The sequence below is a fragment of the Phacochoerus africanus genome, chromosome 2 (genome assembly GCF_016906955.1).
Source record: "Phacochoerus africanus isolate WHEZ1 chromosome 2, ROS_Pafr_v1, whole genome shotgun sequence".
Lineage (NCBI taxonomy): Eukaryota > Metazoa > Chordata > Mammalia > Artiodactyla > Suidae > Phacochoerus > Phacochoerus africanus.
In genome coordinates this window covers 95,159,063-95,175,828 of record NC_062545.1, presented here as the reverse complement: position 1 = coordinate 95,175,828, position 16,766 = coordinate 95,159,063, and the positions used below count along the sequence as shown (strand labels likewise).

Below are 16,766 nucleotides of genomic sequence, written 5' to 3'. Positions count from 1 at the left end.
GCCACAGCAATGCCAGATCTGAGCCTCATCTATAACCTATATCACAGCTCACATAAACACTGGATCCTTAACCCAATGAGAGAGGTCAGGAATCCAACCTGTGTCCTCATGGACACTAGTGAGATTCATTTCTGCTGGGCTACGGTGGGAACTCCTGATTTTTTAAAAATTTTATTTATTTGAGCACTATGACCTGATTGTATATTTTGGAAATTAATTCCATCATTTGCAAAAATCATCTCCCATTCTTCTTGTGTATGGTTTCCTTTGCTGTGCAAAACCTTCTAAGTTTAATTAGATTCTTTTGTTCATTTTTGGTTTTTTTCTGTTACTCTAGAGGTGGATCAAAAAATGTATTGGTGCAATTTAAGTCAAAGTATTCTGTGTATGTTGTATGCTGAGTTTTTATCATGTCAGGGTCATATTTATGTCTTTAATCCACTTTGAGTTTATTTTTGATGTTAGATTAAGATGTTATTATGATGTTAGAGAATGCTCAAATTTCATTCTTTACTTATAGCTGTTCAATTGACCTAATATTACTTATTGAGCTGGCACTTTTCTCCATGGTATAGTCTTACCTCTTTGGAGTCAGCCAGGCATAACTTTAGTAAACACAGTCACATTAATACTATGCTTTGGGCATTAATATCTGGTTAAATTATGGTAGAAAGAGCTCCTGTTGACCACTGAGTTGGAGAAAGTGATATTTGTGGAAGTAACATGTGTTAGAGTGCTGCAGTCAAAGAATCATTGATCTATAAATAGTTAAGTGATGAGGTATGATGACCTGATATTCTCCACATGTATAAAGGAGCATTGAAGGTATTCCATGATTTCAGAAATTTCACTTTAGCCACTCAGTTTTATGAATACCAATATTAGTACTTGTTTTCTCTAACAGAAAAGAAATCTGAAGGGGATTTTTGCTTTTACAAAAAAAAAATCTGTTACTATACCAGTGTTAGTCTTTTGTAAAAGTGAAGTAGCATAACTTGAACTTCCAAAAAGAGGAAATAAAACAATATTGCTGAAGTATACTGCTGCACATGAGACAAGGGTACCATGTATTAACACCATCTCCTTAAATGACAAAACAAAACATTAAGACTGCAGGTAATTTTCTTATCTATAGACCTCAACATACCACAGACAACTATGTTTCAATTGCAGAAAGTAAGACTGCATTTTAAAGACCTGAATTGAAAGTTTGTAGCTAAAAGTTTCAAAAGGAAGCTGCATTCTAGTTATCCTGACATAATTTATGAAAAAAACACATGTGATGTGAGGCAAGTAAATTAAACTCTCTTGTCTTCAATTTGCTTTTCTGTAAAATGGGGATAATGGTAATGGAACCACATTTTATTATGTGGATAATTCAACTGAAGTGACTATGCCTGATGGTAAGGATTTCAGTGTGTGTGTGTGTGTGTGTGTGTGTGTGTATCAGACCAACAGAGCAATAGTTTTGGAACCTAGTCATATACCAATTGCTGAAACTTGATAAAAGTTGCTTATGCTTACTTCAGATGTCTCTTCAAAGTCTTGGTACAGCAAATGAAAACATGTCCTTTATATGCAAGAAAAACTGAGACATAAGGATTTTTAAGAAAATAGAGCAAATTAAGAGTAATTTCACAATTATTGGATTATTTTTTGTGCCAAGAAAGTAATTTGATTCTGAATTACTCTTACCCCTTTTTCTAAGGGCCTCCCTTTTGTTTCTGGTAGATTCATATTACAAAAAAGAAAAAAAAAATCAGCAGTGATTCCTTCATGCAACTGTCCCTTTATTATGTACCTACTTAAGGATTTTTATGACAATTTGCTTGAACACAAGCTAAGCAAAATTAAAAAAGTTCTGAGATTAAGATCCTGTGGAAAAGGCAATTTTATCCAAGTAACATATATGAAGAATTTAGAAAAGTAGAAGTAGGACAGGAGAAAAACATTCTCTATCATCATCAAACTAGGGTTTTATACTTGTTCTTTCCATTGTCTGTTCTGAAGCTATGAACATGAACATGGAAGCCTTGGTAAAGTACAGTAAAAGTTATCAAAATGCCTAATAATGCTTAACCACTCTTAAGTAATCAAGAAATGATAGTTGGGGCTTTTTTTTTCTCTCTCACTAACCTGCAAAATTTCCTAGTGTTCCTTCATAATTTACAATAGATATAATCCTCCCTATGAACATAAAACATCAAATTCTTGGTACCATAAACATCTTAAGTTACTTTTCTCTTCAGCAATCTCTTCACGGCAATTTTCACCTCTTGGTTTCTCACTGTATAAATGACAGGATTTAGCATGGGAGTGAAGGTTGCATAAAACAAACTGACCAACTTGTCTGCATGGTAAGTAGCCACAGGACGTATGTAGGTGAAGAAAGAAGGGGCAAAGAAGAGTACCACTACTGTAAAGCGGGAGCCACATGTAGAGAGGGCTTTTTATCTTCCTTCAGAGCCATGGGATTTCAGGGAGCTCAGGATGACTATGTAGGAGACAAGCAGCATGGAAAAAATGAGCAAGCACATGCCCCCAGTGTTAGTTGTCACCACAATTCCAAGCCTGTAGGTATTGTTGCAGGCAAGTTCCAACAGTGAAAAGAACTCATACATGAAGTTGTCAATGACATTGGGGCCGTAGAAGGACAACACATGTGTGAAAAGAACCTGCACAGTGGCGTGCAGGATCCCCCCAATCCAGGCCACCACAACCAGGAGCTGGCAGAGCCCAGGTCATATGATAGTCATGTAGTGCAGAGGCCTACAGATGGCCACATAGTGGTCATAAGACATGGCAATGAGGACAATGATCTCATCCTCCCAGGAAGTGATCCAAAAAGAGTTGAGTCAAGCAGCCACCCCAGGAGATGATTGTCCTCTGATACAGCAGGTCAAAAATCATTTTGGGGGTGGTGATAGAGGAGAAGGAGGCATCTAAGAAGGCCAAGTAAGTGAGAAAGAAGTACATGGAGGCTGAAAGTGTGGGGCTGAGGGAGATGGTAATGACAATGAAGAGATTTGCCAGCAAGGTAACCAGGAAAATGAACAAAAAGATCATGAAGAGTATTTTCTGCAAGTGTGGATTCTGTGTGAGTCCCAAGAGAACAAATTCTGTCACATTGTTGGGAGGTGTGAGGAAACCCATTTAGGAAGTAACATCTTCCTGAGAGGCCTGAATTACCTATAACAGAATAAAAAATGATAAACTTCTTAATTATGAAAAGATATAGCATGTATTTCTGAGAAATTAACTACAGTAACTACCGTGCCAAATATCTTTGACATTTTTGCCCCATTACTATTTTTTCCCCTATCATTCTTACTTTCTTCATGATGATTTACATCTCTTCAGAAACACACTACCAGTCACTGCAGAAATTTATATAGGGGAACATTGGATGTGCAATTTACTGGGAAAACACTGTGCTATCTATAGGAGATCAGGTTTCTCCTCCTGCTTCTAAATCCAGGAGACTTTTCTAAGTCATCTCAGTGTCCCATGCTTCTGAGCCTCTGTGTGTGTGTGTGTATGTGTGTGTGTGTGTATGTGTGTGTATGTGTGTGAACTTACACATTGTAATCCTCAAACGTGTCTTTTAAGCTGAGAGTTGCCCCAGGATTTAAGAATTATCCCTCCTTCAATGAGAAATGACATTTGAACTCTCAGCTCTAAATGTGCAAAGAAATATACCATCAATAAATATCTATTGTAAGCAGAGTATTACTAGAAATATATATAAGTCATCAGTGACACACTCTCCCTGGTACCCCCTAGAACACATAACTTATTCAAGAGTGTTTCCTCACATAGAGTAATTCTGGGTGTCTGCATTGTCCAAAACCTATTAGGTGATGAGTAAATGCTTAGTGGATTCCCATTCTCCATGTGTAAGAATAAGACTGCTTTTCCAGACAATAAACCTGAGGAGAATTCAAGTGCTCTAGTTCTCCTGCTCTATTTATCATTACTTTCTACATTAGGAGATACATAAATGAACACTGTATGGAAGCTTCCCTCCAGTTTAATAGTTTCTGATACACTTTATGGGGTAATATGAAAATATTTAATTGCCACTGGGAAAAACTACGCTACTGAATCCTTTACTTTAGATAATTAGTGTGTTAATTATTTTTTATTCTTCAAAATTACGTTCAACATACAATTTAAAATAGTCATATTCAGTACATGTACAACTTCTGTATACTTGCTTAAAAAATAATCAAACAAAATAAAACTCTGGCTGGAGTTCCCACTCTAGCAAACTGGGTTAAGATCTGATCATTCAGCAGCAGTTCAGATCAATCGGGAGATTCAATTCCTAGCTCAGCACACTGGGTTAATGATCAAGCATTGCTATAGCTGGGTTGAAGGTTACAGCTGTGACTTGGGTTCAATCTCTAACCTGGGAACTTCCATATGCTGTGGTACAGCCATATAAATTAAAACAAATAAAACCCTCTTACATAGGTGTTCTTTATTGAAGGATCTGTGGAGCAAAGGAATCTTTATTTTCAAAGTTTTTGAAATAAAAATTAAATGTGGAGAACAGAGAGAATTAATCTGATAGGTAATACAGTGAGGTAGATAATGTACTATACATATATGCACAGATTAACACAAATACATATAATATCTACTCTTTAGTATTAAAACCTACTAAAGTTTACTCATTCAAAAAATATTTATTGGACACTTGTTTTGTATATGAATGTGTTCACAGAAAGTCTTGGAGAGTCTGCCTGTTAAATTCCCTAAATGGCTGAAATTTCTTTACCAAAGAACAGCAAGACATCCATCCATGAAATGAATGACCTTCCCACACCTTCATATTTCTGCTACATGCATTCTCATGCATTCTTCTCCCATCATCAACATATACTTCCTCCATTATTCCTGGTTACAAGTTACTGCCATTTAGCAGCCACATGCTGCAGAGATCCCAGATGGGGCACCCTGAGGAGACTGAGGATGAGAAAGCACAGAACACCGACCCAGCAAGCTGAGGTACCTATCCAAGGAATGATTGCTGTGAGCCCAGACCCTGCATCTTCCCATGCATGGGAAAGCTCTAAGTTCCTTAACTTGAGATAGGGGGGTTTCTTTTATTAGTAGTAGTCTTGATGTTGTGACTTCCCACTCTTTTTTTTTTTTCAAAAACTCCCATGTACCTGTGCTCCTACCCTTGCCTGTTCATAACATTTTCTCTCCATTATCTGAGATGTTCTATCCCAGGCTTGAGTCCTTCAAAATATCCACCAAATAAAACATAACTCTCAATTTTTAGGTTGTTCTTTTTTTTTTTTTGGTTAATACTAGCATCACTTATTAGGAGGAGTCACTTTTACCTACATAAGATTCTTTTTTATCTATTGTATATTCTTGCCTCCTTGAAGAATGCCATGCACAACCTAGTAAACACGTTCTACCCCGTACCATTCTGGGGCATAAATGTATGTTCAAATTATGGAAGAAATAGCTCAGGTTGACCACTGACTTGGAGAAAGTGATTCTGAGAGAAGTCACATGAGGTGGAGGGTTGTAGGCAGAGATGTAATATCGTAGACTCACCCAGTGTTCTCCACACTCTTAGAAGCACATTGCAGGTATCCCCCACATTCTGAAGGTTAATATTTGCTATTTTGATTTTTATGAAGGTTATGTTAGTGCATATTTTCACTTGTGAGAAAGAAATATGAAGGGTATTTTTGCTTGTACACACACACACACACACACCCTGTTGCCATTCTAGCCTTGGTCTTTTGTAAATGTGAACTGGCATAACTTGAACTTTCAAAGAAAGAAAAATATTTATGGTGCTGAAATATATTGCAATATGTGAGATTAATTCTACAACATATGGATGATATGTTGTTCAAAGTAAATTATTAAGAAAGCAAATAATTTTTTTATCTACAGACTTAAACATACCACAGATAATCATATTTCATTATAACAAAAGTAGGTTTGAATTTTAATGGCTTTGTAGCTGAAACTTTGAAATCAAGCTGCATTCCAGTGTAATATTTCCTAGCACACTTTATGGAGGATGCATGTGTGTTGTGAAAGGAGAGTAAATTAGTAAAACTCTTTTGGCTTTAATTTTCTTTTCTATAAAATGGGGATGTTAATAATAGAACTACCAGTTTTTACATGGGTAAATCAACTGAATTAAATATGCTTGATAGTCAGTAATGTATTAATTTATTGTAAATATATGTATCAGACCTATTGTGCAGTAGCTTTGAACCTAATTATATGCCTTTTTGATCAAATTTGATAGAAGTTGCTTAACCTTGTTTCAAATGAAAATCTTACTTTTATATTCAGAGCTGTGAATCATAAGATATTTAAGAAATTGAGCAAATTTAGACAAAAGCTAAACTGAGAATGATAGGATGAAAACAGTTGAATTTCAAATTTTCTGGCATATATTTTGTGCCAGGGAAAAATTAATTGTGAATTATTCTTTATCCATTTCATGAATGACTCTCTTTTTGCTTTTGGTAAAGTCATATTACAAAAGCCTGCATTAATGACTTCTTACAACTGTCCCTTTCCTACGCACCTACTTAGAATCTCTATCTCTTTTTGGCTTTAACACAGACTTAACAACAACAACAAAAAATTGGAAGAAGTTCTGAGACCAAGGTGCTCTGGAAAAGATAATTTCATCCAAGTAACACAAGTAAAGAGTTCAGTAAAACAGTATGAGACTCTGGCATAAAACATAGTCTATGCTCATAATACTATGGCAATATATTTGTTTTTTTTTTTACTGTCTATTCTGAAGCTATGAACATGACTATTGAAGTCTTGCTAAGAAAATTAAATGTTATGAAAATATCTAATAAATACCTAGCCACTAGTAAATAATTAACAAATATCTGTATGGCCTTTTCTCTGTTAATGATTAGCAAGATTTCTTAGTTTATTTCACAGTTCACAACAGATATAAACCTCCATTCTTATATAAATTACTAATTTCTAGACATCATGTACAAACCAAGTTACTCTCCTCTTCAACAAATACTTCATGGCATTTTTCACCTCTGTGTTTCTCACTGTATAAATGATAGGATTTAACATGGGACTGAAAGTTCCACAGAACAAACTCACCAACTTGTCCACAGTATGGTGGCCACAGGATGTATGTAGGTGAATATACAAGGGATGAAAAAGAGTACCACTACTGTAAAATGGGAGCCACAAGTAGAGAGGGCTTTGTGTCTTCTTTCAGAACCATGGGATTTCAGGGAGGTCAGAATGACTACATAGGAGATTAGAAGCATGAAAAAGATGAGCAAGCACATGCCCCCACTGTTAGCAGATACCACCATTCCACACCAGTAGGTGTCACTGCAGGCAAGTTCAAACAGTGAGAAGAAATCACACATGAAGGGCAAGTTGAGGATGAAGAGAATCTGCACAGAGGCATGGAGTACCCGACCAACCCAGGCCACCACCACCAGGAGCTGGCAGAGCCCATGTCACATGATGGTCGTGTAGTGCAGAGGCTTGCGGATGGCCACATAGCAGTTATAAGCCATGGCAATGAGGACAGTGACTTCTGATCCTCCCAGGAAGTGTTCCAAAAAGAGCTAACTCAGGCAGCCACCCCAGGAGATGGTTGTTCTCTGGTACAGCAGGTCAATGGTAATTTTTGGGGTAGTGACAGAGGGGAAGGAGGCATCTATTACAGCCAAGTAAGTGAGAAAGAAGTACATGGGAGCTAAAAGTGTGGGGCTGAGGGAGATGGTAATGGCAATGAACAGATTTTTGAGCAAGTTAACCATGAAAATGGACAAAAAGACCATGAAGAGTATTTTCCACAAGTGTGGATTCTATGTGAATCCCAAGAGAATGAATTCAGTCACATTGTTGGGAGGCATGGGGAGATTCATTCAACTAAGGACCATGTTCCAGGTTCCTGAATTGTCTGAAGTGGAAGAAAGAATGATACCTATTAATCAGAAAAAAAATATTTTCAATATCCTAGAACTATAGTAGTCACTGTAAGTTGGGAGCATGTTCTTGGGAACTTGTCCCAGTCCTTATTTCCATTCTTTCTTACTTTCATCATGATGATTGATATCACTTCAGACACCTAGTACCTGTCACCTGTGAAACATCTACAGGGAAATATTGGATGTGTAATTTACTGAGAAAATCTGTGCTGTCTTTGAGAGATCTGGGTTTTCCTCTTGGTTCCATCTCTAGGTGACTTTGTAAGTCATCTCAGTGTCCCATTCTGGGCCTTCCTCTGCATTTGCAAACTTACACATTGTGATTCTCAGGTATATCTTGTGAGCTGAGAGGTCACTCATACAGGTAAGTGTTATTGTCTCTTCCATGAGAATTGACAACTGAACTCTCCGCTCCTAAATGTGGAAAGAAAGGCACTGTTAGTAAATATCTGCCATAAGCAGCCAGTTTAGGGAGATGTATATGGTGTTGGTGACACCCTCCATGGTACCTACCCAAACACATATGCTATTCAACTGTATCCTCACTTACCATAGTGCCTGGAATAATGTCTACAGAGTCTGAAACCTGTTAGCTGTTATCTAAATGCTTATGAATTGCCATTCTCCATGGCTGAGGATATGCATGCTTCTCCAGACCATAAACCTAGGAGGAATTCAACTGTTTGAATCTTCCTTCTCTGCTTAGTATTACTCTCTACTTTATGAAAAACAGATATAAACATTTGAAAGGAAGTGACATTCCAGGTGTTTTCATGACACATTTAATATTGTAAGTGTGAAAATAATAATTGCCTCTAGGTAAGACAGTGTTACTGGGTCTTTTTACTTACAAGATATTATTGTATTTATTAATCAATATTTATTCTTTAAAATTCTGTGCCACATGCCACTTAACATAGTCATATTCAATAAACATACTGCTCCATAAATGTGGATAAAAACACAAGAAGATTCTTGCATAGTTATTCAATATGCAAGGATCTATCAAGCAAAGAAAAACCTTATTTTCAAAGTTTAAAAATAGAAATAATATGAAAACCCCAAAGATATATTCTACTTGGTAAAATAGGAAATGCACTCTAAATATATATGCATGTATACATTTACATAAACATTTATAATCCCTTTACTTAATATAAATACCTACTAAATGTTCACTTATTATACAAATATTTATTGGACTCTAAGTATGGATCTGAATGTATGTTTGATCACATAAATTGTGAAGATTGTTCCTGTGAAATGCAGTTAATGCCTGAAATTTCATTACCAAAGAGCAGCAAGTCGCCTATCCACAATATGAATGACCTTCCCACTCCTTTATATTTCTGCTACATGCATTCTCATGCCTACTTCTTCCAGCTTCCCATAGCATCCTACCTCCATCTTTCCTGGTAAAGGGCTACTGTGTTGATTGAGAAAGTGATTGAGAAATTTTGGGGAAATAGATTTCTCAATGAAAAGTGAAGAAAGAACATGAATATAATAAAATGTATTCCTGCAAAAAGCATGTAATTTTTCTTTAAAAGATAATTGAGTAAAAATCTATATTTTTAAATTTTCTAAGATAAAAATGTTCTACATAAATGGAAACAAAGTGCATCAACTTCACTGCATTCCTTTATTCTCAGTTGGACTCCCCCAGCAATTCAGAAAAAAGTACAGTGTTAATAAAATAAAAATTAGATATAATTACTGAAAGTGATTTAGAGAAAACTATGAAGAAATAAAAATTACTGCTTCATTTTTCTTTGGCTCCACAATACTCTCTCTAGGAATAAACCCTAAAGGAAAAAATTTTAAAGAAAAAATAATAATTTGCATATATGTCTATACAATTGCTAAGGGTTGTGGAAAATTTAGGAATGACATGGAATGTTCAACTTTGGAGAAATGGAATAATTAAAATACACTGCATTTCTTTGAGTAATGTGTACTTATTAACAGAAATGTTTTTCAAAAGATTGTGCAATATCTAGGAATATTCTTAAGTTGTAATATAATGTGGAGAAAATTTGGATGCAAATTTAAATTGCATAATTATTCTACCTAATATAATTCTCTTTTTATTATTCTAAATAATTTAAATACATATCCCTGGGAAAAGTACTTCAAATATTTTTACTTCTCAAATTCATGGTATTATACTTGAGTCCATCTTTCTTCATGTTCATGCTGGGTAAGGGATATAAAGCTCAGACTAGTGAGGATGAGAATTGATTATATAAATTTGTGTGATCCGTTTAAACCCAAGTGTCTATGAATATGATCTTCCAGAAAAAAAATATCTCACCTATGAATTTGTCTGACATACCTCCATGGAAAGGGCACCTAGCAGCTGTTAGTTCACCAAGAAAGAGGTTCTAAGATTAAAAACGCCAACTAGCTTAGCTACAGTAAGTGTCTTTATTGATTTATAAATAGTATTTTGCCTAAGGCCTTTCGCTTGAGCCTTAAAAGTGCTACCATATATCCTCTTTGCAGTCAAACTCTGTGAAGTTTGTAAACTGTGGCTAATTGGACCTCAGGGCAACTTCACCATTAGCAGATCATGCCAAAAATTCATTTACTTCACATAACTTAAATGCAGAGTCCTTTTTTTCTAGTCACCTTTAATTTTTATTTATTCCTTAGGTTTACATAAGTACAAGAAAACAGGTGAGAAAAAAAAAAACAGCAAGAGAATCATATCTGAAATCTGGTATTTGAAAATAAATGTGCATAATTTAGAGTCTGAATATTGACTATTAAATAAATTAAACAGGTAGGTAACTATCTGATTTAAATTTTTGTTCATTATATGTTTTTTTTTTCTTTCAATGGTTATACCTGTGGCATATGGAAGTTCCAGGCCAGGGGTCAAATGAAAGCAGCCGCTACCGGCCTATGCCATATGCACAGCAATGCCAGACCCTTAACCCTGTATCAAGGCCAGGGGTCAAACCTAACATCCTCACAGATACAATGTTGGGTTCTTAGCCTGCTGAGCCACAACAGGAATTCCAATATTTTATTCTTATTTTCCTAACATTCATGCTCAAAATAATATTTAAATGTCATTTTATGATGTACAGTAGATTACATTATGAACCCTATTATAATATTGGCACTTCACACCAATTAAAAATTAGAGTACCTCTGCAAAGTAGTTGTTTCCAGTGCCAGTTCTGGAATTAGATATATAAGATAATGATAGAAAAACATCCATTTTTAAATTATATTCAAAGATGGTAAAATGTCTTTGTCATTTAAATTTAATCTCAAAGGATACCTATGGAAAAGAAAAATAGGCAGTAATATTTACAACTTATAAGTAGAAAATACAACTCGGGGGATAAGAGCACCATTTTCCAAGGGGAAATAAGAAGTAGTTCACTAAATCCTGAGCCTTGCTTTTACTTCAATTATAAGTAAAATTGGAAGAGTTCTGAGACCACAATCCACCTCTCATTTCTTAACTTCAAATGTTGTTTTACCACTAAAGAGTCATATTACTCTTAAAGTGCCACTAATTGTAAGGCCTAAAATAATTCTGTTAAATACATAAATACCAATATTCAAAATTATTTTTTTCAGGGGTTAGACCCTGGCGTTATTTATTTATTTATTTATTTGTTGTTTCTTTATATATATATATTTTTTTTCTACTGCACAGCATGGTGACCCAATTATACCTACATGTATACATTCTTTTTTCTCACATTACATGTTCCATCATAATTGACTAGACAGAGTTCCCAGTGCTACACAGCAGGATCCCATTGAGAAACCATCCCAAAGGCAATATTGTGCATCTATTTACCCCACGCTCCCAGTTCTTCCCCTTCCCCCTTGGCAACCACAAGTCTATTCTCCATTCCATGATTTTCTTCACTGTGGAAAGGTTCCTTTGTGCCATATATTAGATTCCAGATATGTGATATCATATTGGTATTTGTCTTTCTCTTTCTGACTTACTTCACCCAGTATGAGAGTCTCTAGTTCCATCCATGTCACTGCAAATGGTATTATTTCATTCTTTTTTATGGCTGAGAAGTATCCCATTGTGTATATATACCACATCTTCCTGGTCCAATCATGTATCAGTGGACATTAGGGTTGATTCCATATCTTGGTTATTGTGAATAGTGCTACAATGAACATGTGGGTGCATGTGTCTTTTTTAAGTAGAATTTTGTCTGTGTATATGTCCAAGAGTGAGATTTCTGGGTCATAAGGCAGCTATATGTATAATTTTCTGAGGTATCTCCATAATGTTCTCCATAGTGGTTGTACCAGCTTGCATTCCCACCAACAGTGCAAGAGGGTTCCCATTTCTCCACACCCTCTCCAGCACTTGTTATTTGTGGACTTATTAATGATGGCCGTTCTGACTTGTATGAGGTGGTAGCTCATGGATATTTATTTATTTTGTAAATAAATATAATTCAATTCAACTCAAGAATATTCTTATATATAAGAAGCTCACTCATTCACCTTATTTAAATATGCCTGCACTAATAAGAAGAGAAATAAATTGAGAGTTTTCATCATGTCTCAGTGGAAATGAATCTTCCTAGCATCCATGAGGATACAGGTTTCATCTCTGGGTTCACTCAGTGGGTTAAGGATCCTGTGTTGCTGTGGTTGTGGTGTAGGCCAGTGGCTACAGTTCCGATTCAATCCTTAGCCTGGGAACCTCCATATGTCACAGGTATAGTTCTAAAAATACAAAAATAAAGATAGTAAGAAAGAAAGAACTTGTACATAAGTCTGGATGGGCTCCAGAGAATGTGGTCATTGTGAGCATCTTGTGTCATGAAGGGAAATACTTTAAGAAAGTGAAGCCATAGGATTCAACCTGGTGTTATTAAACACTCCAATATTTTAGTGCCAAAATACTATTTTAAATGATAGATGACAAAGACAGTTTGAATGAAGATTTGAGATTATCTAATAAATTATAAGGAATGCGGTTTTAATTTAGTGTCATCCTGGAAACATCATGAACTTGCCTCAACTCTGGAATGAGAGCCACCATTCAAAGATTTGCATGTACCAAAAACTCATCATTCCCAATCTCATGAAAGATTGAAATCCATTCATTAAATGGTGATCCAATCTCTACTTAAATAGCCACATGGCTGGGTATAGAGATTGTTTTAGAACCCTTACATTCATCCAGTCTGGCCCTAAGCCCTAGAGGGGCATGGAAGAGAAAACAAGTCATGTTTAGATCTAAATCAGTATCAATGAAAACATTGTTTTTACAAGAGGAGTTCCTGGAGAAATAACAGAAAAGAGTGTTTCCAGAATATAAATCCAGGGATAGAGTGGTTTATAACCTTAAAGAGACAGCAACACAGGATCTCAAATTTGAAGGGTAAACCAGAAAGAAGCAGGAGAAATTGTATGTGGATCACAGAACTGTTTATCAGAATCTGAGGTATGGTATGATATTTGGTAGGTTCAGAGACTAATTCACAAAAATAAGGTACCTCCTACATTGTTCTTAGGGGCAGTTTCATACATTTCAATAGGTAGAGAATCAATCTCATAATAACAAACTTCTCAAGTGCCAAGCTCATATTGTTTTAATCCATTCTAAAAGTCTTTCATCCCATAAGGACATCCCTAAGTTGTTTACCAGGAATGAGAGGTGGAATGAGGTCTCAGAACTATTCAAATTTTACTAATAATTGAAGTAAAAGCAAATAGACCAATTTTATGGCAATAAACACAATGGCATGGGCAGGATCACAGAACTTAGTGACTCCTCCTAATTTACCTAAGTAAATTACTTGTAGAAATAGGGCAAGTTGTTTAAGGTTAAAACAGGAGGTGATGGCATAGTGTGAAATAAGTTCCATATCTCCTGATCCTGAAGCTACTGTTCTTCATCATGTTCTCCTAACCACCTTATGCTTGCTAAACATTGCTCCATCCAGAGTCCATTGATTCTTTAATACAGCATATAGAGGCCAGGAAATGGCAGCTGCATCTTCATGTCAAAAGAGGAAACTTGAACACATCTATGATATATACACACATTTGTACTCATTTTTATTTTAGAAGCAGACTTCATTTATGAAAAGAGCCACAATTAATTCACAAAAAAATCTTTTATAAGTTAGGTGTTTGTTTCATTGAGATATTCTTTTTTGGCCAACTGTGGTGTAATGATTCTTGTTTTTAGTTTTTTTTAATATGGATATTTCTTAGCTCATCTCCTCAGTTTTCTAAGATGATTCCAGATTCAAGGAACTAAGTGGAAAGCCAAATGTCTAATAGTGATATTATTTTACTGAAATGTTTCACTGTGTGCTTTTGAAAAGCACCCAAATATAATTGGTACTAATAACTGTTAATCTAATAGATGCAGACTACTGACTTCAGAATGGATTAGCAATGAAATCCTGCTGTGTAGCACTGGGAACTATGTCTAGTCACTTATGATGGAATGGGATAATGTGAGAAAAAAGAATGTTTACACATATGTGTAACTGGGTCACCATGCTGTACAGCTGAAAATAAAAGAAAAGGTAAAAAACAAACAAACAAAAGTTCACTTCCTATGGCATATAATCAAAAATATATTGGGAGTTCCCATCATGGCACAAGGGAGATGAATCTGACTAGGAACCATGAGGTTTCAGGTTTGATCCCTGAACTTGCTCAGTGGGTTAAGGATCTGGTGTTGTGGTGAGCTGTGGTGTAGGTTGTGGACACAGCTCAGATCTGACATTGTTGTGGCTGTGGCATAGGCCAGAAGCAATAGCTCTAATTAGACCCCTAGCCTGGGAACCTCCATCTGCCACAGGTGCAGCCCTAAAAAGACAAATAAAAAATCTTTATATGACAAAATATAATCAAATATAAACACCAAATCATTTTGTGCAATGTAAAGATCACAGGATGTAGAAGAATAGTATTTAGGCTCAAACTGACTTATAAGTCCTATGATCTAATTTAACTTTCTTATACTCCTTTTATTTCTGTAAATTAAGAACACAATATTTTAACTTAATAATGCCGTAATCATTTCAGAACACCTCAACATTTTCACATCAGTTTAAATAGTGTGCCATTAAATTTTATAATCACTGACAAATCATCCCACAGAATCGGAACTCCAATAACATTTGCATAGTTGTATCAGTTATGTGTCAAGAGAGTACTGGCAAATGTCTTCTTTCCATTTCGTATCTCACAGAATCCTAGGTACCAATAGGCCATACAGCTTTCTGAGAACCCACTGATTTTGTACGTAGGCACAGTATATAACTACATAGGTAGAAATAATATTGTAGTTTGTTTTTGTTTTCAGGGATGAACCTGCAGCATACATAAGTTCACAGGCTAGGGGGTCAAATTGGAGTTGCAGCTGCCAGCCTATGCCACAACCACAGCAAGGAAGAATCAGAGCCACATCAGTAAGCTACATACCATTTGTGACAATGCTGGATACGTAACCCGCTGAGCAAAGCCAGGGATGGAACCTGCAAACTCATGTATCCTAGTCTGGTCTGTAACACACTGACCAATAATGGGAACTCTCTGAAAGGAAAATTTTCCATTATTACAAAATAAGAGAGGTTCTGAGGGGATGGTCTGTTCTCTGACAGCATTGAAACTATTGAAAGAGAATCAAGTTTGGTTTCAGAAGAATGAACATCTGAATACTAGCCCTGTCTCTGATATTGGGTGGGTTATTTAACTTTGAACTGCATGTTCTTCATGCATGAGATGGGAATAATCATGATATCTTTTAGGTGTTATTAGAGTCAAGTGAGATGTAAGGAATACATTTAGAGTAATACAATATGAAAATGTAAAGCTCATGATAGAAACAAATATTTACATTTCGGGGAGATCCCATCATTTTGCAGTGGTTAAGAAATCTGACTAGGAAACATGAGGTTGTGGGTTCGTTCCCTGGCCTCGACCAGTGGGTTAAGGTTCTGGCATTGCCATATGCTGTGGTGTAGTTTGCAGATGCAGCTCAGATCCTGTGTTGCTGTGGCTCTGGTGTAGGTCAGTGGCTACAGCTCCAATTAGACCCCTAGCCTGGGAATCTCCATATGCCATGGGAGTGGCCCTAGAAAAGGCAAAAAGACCAAAAAAAAAGAAAATTTTCATTTTTGGGTCATTTATTGTCTGTACTTCATTCCTGTTTAATAACATCCTAGTTGCGTTTTTGACTTCTGTATTTTTACTGTGGGTTTTTCACAGGAGTAAGAATAATAGTGAATACTGCTATGGCTTTCTCCATGGGAAAGTAGCTACTGGACACAAATGCATAAAATTACCAGCACAAAGAATAAGGTAAAACTGTGATGATGGACCTACATGTAGAGAGGACTCTTTCCTCCCTACAAAACTCTGAGTCCTCAAGGCACACAGGATGAACACACTGAATACCAACATTATAAAACTGATCACATGGATTACCCCACCATTGCGATGACCAAGAGACCACCAAGGAGCCAGTGTAGGCAACTGTATCAGGGGAAAAATATCACACATGAAGTGATCCATGATGTCTTGACTTCAACATGGAAGCCAGAAAGTAACAAGGATCTGTACAGTCAAGGGAAGAAAACCCACTTCCACCAGGAGGCATCATGTGTCATGATTCATGATAGTCATACCATGTAGTGGTCAACAGATGGTCACGTAGCTGTCACAGGGCATGACCACAAGGAGAACCATCCACTGTAAGTTTGATTGATTTCCCTGACTATTGCAGACAAAGCCATTTTTGTATTTATTTGTAAATTTATTACACATATC

The 16,766-nt window shown here is 36.1% G+C and overlaps 2 pseudogenes; both read right to left on the bottom strand.

The window, feature by feature from the left end:
* Positions 1-2,228: 2,228 nt before the first annotated feature.
* On the bottom strand, positions 2,229-3,153 carry LOC125121137 (olfactory receptor 140-like; annotated as a pseudogene).
* Positions 3,154-6,993: 3,840 nt separating this feature from the next.
* LOC125120740 (olfactory receptor 140-like) lies at positions 6,994-7,898 on the bottom strand (annotated as a pseudogene).
* Positions 7,899-16,766: the final 8,868 nt, after the last annotated feature.